The sequence below is a fragment of the Gobio gobio genome (assembly GCF_949357685.1).
Source record: "Gobio gobio genome assembly, chromosome: 8".
Taxonomy (NCBI): domain Eukaryota; kingdom Metazoa; phylum Chordata; class Actinopteri; order Cypriniformes; family Gobionidae; genus Gobio; species Gobio gobio.
In genome coordinates, this window is record NC_137114.1 from 40,317,661 (window position 1) to 40,323,660 (window position 6,000).

A 6,000-nucleotide genomic window follows, 5' to 3' on the forward strand; every position below is an offset into this window, starting at 1 on the left:
TGCCAATTTTGGGGTCTATATGATTTACGGTCCTGGGGGCGTATTACATAAACTTTCTATCTTAGGTCTTAACTTAAGATATGATAAGTTAATTAAGGATTTTTCACAATTTCGTATTACAGAAGAAAATCAAACGTCCAGCGTCAAACCAACTTTATGCCAGTGAAGAAAGACCGGTAATGCTCCGTGACGGCTCGTTGGCCTCTGTAATGTTGGTCGCAATTCGCCAACTAACTTCAAAATCGTGTGTCGTGGGAGTCTGTGACAGGCACGTGCAGAGGGGGGGGCTTTGGGTGCTCGAGCCCCTGCCCTTTTTCAAAATGAATCAAAAGTGCCCCTCTCAGACAAATATCAATGATGATATCGTGGTCAATAAAACTAAATAAATGTGATTATTATAACATGACATTGATGACAATGTATACAATAGTAACGAACGGCTCAAAAGTCGGACAATTTCTGTTGAGGCGTTGCCATAACGCGTTGCTATGGGTTGCGTGCGTTTTGATTGATTGCTGATTTTCCTCTGTTCGGAAGCGGCTCTCGAGCCAAATATGGTCCTTTCAGAGAGTGTGTGGCCTTACGGGAAAAATGTAAACCAATATTTTTTTTCATCCATAATCAGAGCTAATGTGTTGATTTAATTACAAATCTATATATTATATATTTTAAAGTATTACACAATTCACCAATGCCCGTTTGTCATGTATATACACCAACCAATCTGGCAAAGCAAGTTCAAATCATAGTTGCCAAGTCCGCGTATAACACGCGACTTTGGGCTTCTTTTTTTGGCAAGTCGCGTTAAAAAATCACGAGTCGCGGGTTGCGGTTTTTTGGGCTTATTTTAAAAAATGTGGTTGCTTGTTAGGAAAATATAATAAGCAACTTCGTTTCTTTACATTTATGGTCGCTTTTTTGTCCAATACATTGACTGACACTGTCTTCTCACAACAGGCATTCAGTGCAACGATACAAGTGCTGTAGTAATCGGTCCTTTTATATCCCGCCTCCTTCTCCCCTTCATTGAAGAAAAAGCGCGTTCAACGTGCAGGCATGTGACGTTATAAATGCACGTAATGAAAGTTAGTAGACTTAAATAGACGTACATTTTTACAAACAATAGCACAAGCAGAGATGGAGAGGAAAGAGGGAGGAGAGGCACCTAATTTAATTAAAAAAATATTTTTGTAATGTATTTAAAATTACAGGCTATTATAAAAAAACAAGTCTACTAATAATAACAGTAGGTATGGTTCGAATTTATTTTATTTTAAATATGTGGCTATATTGCAGCGCTGTAGTGCTTGTGTCCCAATGTGCACACTATCCATCCTAAATAGTGTGACATTAGTAATTTTCAGTACTATTTAGGGCAGATAGTGTGCACAATGAGATGCAGGGCTTGTCTTTTTCACGGTTTGCAGTGTGTGTGTTGTTCACTACTTACTGCCCCTAATATGTGTGCACTAACTCCGACTATGGGTTACCATAATTGGCCTCCATGTCACTCTTTACTCTTCAAACCTCTTCTGTTCACAGCTGATCGGAGGATATTGTGTGTCCTTTATTGCAATTTGATGATTTTTGGAAAATCACATCTGTTTTTGCTTTTCAAACTCTGAGAGGTTTCAGTTTAATATGTTGCAGGCTCATTTATTGCTAAAAAAATTATTTATTATAAATAATATTGATGATAATAAATAATATAATAATATTGGGCTTGTTTTGGGCTTGTTTTTGAAGCTGCGGTTGCTTATTTGTCTCGCGAGAGTTGGCAACACTGGTTCAAATTCCATTGGGCATGTGAAGTGGAGCGGTAATTTTCTGTTCTTATTCATAAATCGGTTGAAAACTACATGGACAGACGAACTAACGTTTCGGGCTTTCGGTACGGTGCGCGCGTGTACCGAACGGTTATGAATGTAATCTATAACAGTTAACAGGGCCGGCCCTGACCAATTTGCTGCCCTAGGCAAGATTTTACTTGGTGCCCCGTGTATCAAGGTTTAGCACTACATGTTTTCAGTCTACGTTGCGGAAACACTGGTACTGTTTTTTTTTTTTTTTATGTATTGATGTTTTTTAATTTTTGTTGTTTTATTTGATGTTCAGTCCATTCTACCCCGTCATTATGTTCATGATATTATTATTATTTAATTTTTTTTTTAAAAGGCTGATGATAGTTAAACTATACAAAAATAGCACCTACGCCACATTACAGCCTAAACACAAATAAAAAGTAATTGCATCTAGCATTCATGCACAAACTATTGAGAACTAGCAAAAGTGTTTGTTTTCCAGTAGATGGCAGCAAACTTCCACTAATATGCACAATTATGTTTTCACCATGAATTAAATTGAGAAATTTAGATAAAATGTTGCTATTTTAAATAAACCTGTATATAAATATCATTTCTAATTTCGGCAAATGCATTTTAAAATGTCCATATGTCCCCTTAAAACTGCACAACTGTAGAGTAAAAACATTAGGCTATTAAAAAAGTGATATTACATGCGTTTAAAAAAAGAGATGATATATATATATATATATATATATATTTTAAATACACTATCTGTGGCCACTGGAGAACCCAGAACAGCTGCTTGCATATAGTTTAAGGTAAAACTGAAATTAATTAGCATACATTAGTATTTTACTACTATGCAATTAAATAAACTGTTCATTCATTACATCACTTTACCTCTGTCTTAACACTGCAAAAAATGCTCTTCTTATTTAGTAATTATTTCTTGTGTCCAGTCCAAACATCAAAAAATTCTTAAATCAAGATGTATTTACTAGTAAAATGACATTAGATAATTTTTTCCTTGTTTTCTGGGGGGAAAAAAATCAAAATTAAGTGAGTTTTAGCTTAAAACTAGCACAATTATCTGCCAAATGGGGTGAGAAAAATTCTTATTTCTGTTTGGGACAGAAACAAGAAACAAGATTTCAATCAGAAACAAGATTTTTTTTCTCACCCCATTGGCAGTTAATCTAGCTTGTTTTAAGCATAAACTCACTTAAGAAAAAAAATTATTTTACTTATCTAGTAAATGCATCTTGGTTTAAGAATTTTTAGATATTTAGACTGGAAACAAGACAAAAATACTAAATAAGAAGAGCATTTTTGCAGCGTTTCCCTTATCTTGCCTGCATCAGAGGGCTTCTGTTTTTTATGACACTACAATTCGGCCATCTGTCATAAATTATCAGGAAACTTTCACCGTGTCTACAACTGGCGCGAGCGGCCAAGCACCCTAAAAAATAAAAGCAATCCTGTCTACATCAGATGCGGCGAGAGGCGACGCGACACAACAAGTTCCCAACGTTAAACTGATCGCGCGTTATATTTCTGACGCACTTCAAGTAGCTCGGCGGGGGAGATTGATGAGGCGGACCGGGAAGATGCGGATGACTTGGTTAAGTTTTTTTGCGCTTTATTTGGTAGCTAATATTTCAAATTAATATGAATAAAATAGTACCAGTAATACATTTTGGCGCCCCTATGGATGTGTGGCGCCCCTAGCATTTGCCTATTCCGCCTATGCCACGGGCCGGCCCTGACAGTTAACAGTCGGCTTGTTTAAAGCGCGGAACACACTTCAATCCGAGTTCCCACACGAACATATTAAGTATTCAGTCCATTTTATCACGAAATTCAAACGATAAATGCCGTTTTAACGCTCTATTATGTGACGTGACAGATAGACGCGTATCAGTTCAACTTCAAGCGGCAGCGCGCGGCGCGCGAGTGAACGCCATCATCTCTTCCTAAAGAAATGAATATCTAAAGGTATGTTGAGGATACATTACAACTTACTGAAACGTATCATATGTTGTGCAATCGCTCCATCGGTGTTTCAACCGCGGAAAGACAATAAAACAGCTTGTAAATAAACAATGTCATGTAGAATCACATTTACCTCAGAAGTCATTCAGTGTCCACAGCTGTGCATGAGTTCACTAGAGAGATTAACTCTTTCACTGAATACATGCACTATATTAGCCTATATATTCGTTATATTAGCCTATATATATTCATTATATACCACTTAGCCTGTTAGTGATGTCTTGTTTATTTAATGTATGTTTAAATAAACCTGTCATGAAAATTACAGCCACTAAATGATTATATTTCAACAAATAAATCAAAAAATAATAATAATTAGATTTACATATTTATGCAAAAACTGCTTTATGTGAAGCTTATGAGTGTTGATTATTATATCTAAAAATAAATAGCAAATGAATTTAGGCTAATAGTTTGGGCTCTGTTGTTAATCTTTAATAGCAATATGTAAGGGCTCCCTATATAGTTTACAGCATTATCTTTAAGAAACTTTTAGTTATAATTGAATTCATTTAAGGACAGAATTTTTTTTTTTTATTAAACCACTGTTGAATAAAAATTAATAAAACGCAATTTTGTAAAACTGCTGTACCGAATCCGTACCGAACCGTGACTTCAAAACCGAGATACGTACCGAACCGTCAGTTTTGTGTACCGTTACACCCCTAATATATATATATATATATTTACATATTGCCCCTTTTTTACATTTGAGCCCCTGCCTCTGAAGAACTCTCTGCACGGCCCTGGTCTGTGATTATTTACAAGCATTTTATCATCAAAGCACAGCACATCCTCTGGGTCCTCCAAAAGGATCTCCACCATCGAACGTCGCTGCTCTTTGTCTTATATAATTAATAAATGTTACGCTCTCTCGAAAAAGGTACTGTGATTTTTACCGTTGGATTTCAAAAAGGTTTGAAGTTAGGACACCAGTGGGGTTGTCCTAAAGTTAAGAAAGCTTTTAGGAGTTTTTGTCGAGTTAGGATGCTTCTGTAATACCCGTTTCCTATCGATAGTTAAGATAAGATTAAGCACTTAAGAAATGTCATTCTGTAATAGCCTTTGTCCTAAATGCTGTCCTAACTGAAATTGCCATGGTTACCAAACAGATAATATAGGATTCTAAAGTTAAGATGTTTCTGTAATACACCCCCTGGTGCCCATATACTTTTAGGGCAGAAGAAGAAGACCAGTAAAAACACACAAGGTTAGCACCTTCTGAGCTTGGACCCTTAATTAAAATTAATTGAAAAAATAAACTAAAATCAACAAACAGCTTTGGTAAAATAACTGAAACTAGACTAAATACAAATTGGATAATCAAAATAAAAGTCAAAACTAAAAGCACAAAACTTTAGGCTTGCTGTGCATATTTATATTAAAGGGATAGTTCACCCAAAAATGAAAATGTTGTCATCATTTACTCACCTTCATGTTGAACTAAAACTGTATGAGTTTCTTTCTTCTGTTAAACACAAAATAACATATTTTAAAGAATGTTGGTAACAGTTGACAGCATACTATGGAAGTCAATAGGTGTCGCTAACTGTTACCAACATTTTTTTTAAAATATCTTCTTTTGTGTTCAATAGAAGAAAATAAACTCATACAATTTTGGAACAATTTGAGGGTGAGTAAGTAATGACAATTGTTTTGGGTGAACTATCCCTTTAAAGGGATAGTTCACCCAAAAATGAAAGTTCTGTCCTCATTTACTCACCCTCAAGTTGTTCCAAACCTGTATGAGTTTGTTTGTTCTGCTGAACACAAAAGAAGATATTTTGAAGACTGTTTGTAACAAAGCAGATAGAGCAACTATTGACTACCATAGTATTTTTTCCCTACTATGGTATAGTCAATAGTTGATCTACCTGCTTGGTTACAAACAGTCTTCAAAATATCTTATTTTGTGTTCAGCAGAACAAACAAACTCATACAGGTTTGGAACAACTTGAGGGTGAGTAAATGATGACAGAACTTTCATTTTTAGGTGAACTATCCCTTTAAGAGCTGAGTCATAGAATCAACAAATTGAACTGGGACTTACAGAAATCAGCATTATTAACAAAACTTAATAAACAATAGTATGTACAGTACATACATGTATTTTTAAAATGTTGAAACTTGAAATATATGACGT

General features: G+C 35.3%; 1 protein-coding gene across 3 annotated transcripts in view; it reads right to left on the reverse strand.

The window, feature by feature from the left end:
* igldcp (Ig-like domain-containing protein) overlaps positions 1–6,000 on the reverse strand; it is a 40,411-nt gene that overhangs the window by 6,893 nt on the left and 27,518 nt on the right. The gene's annotated exons all lie outside the window — the stretch shown is intronic.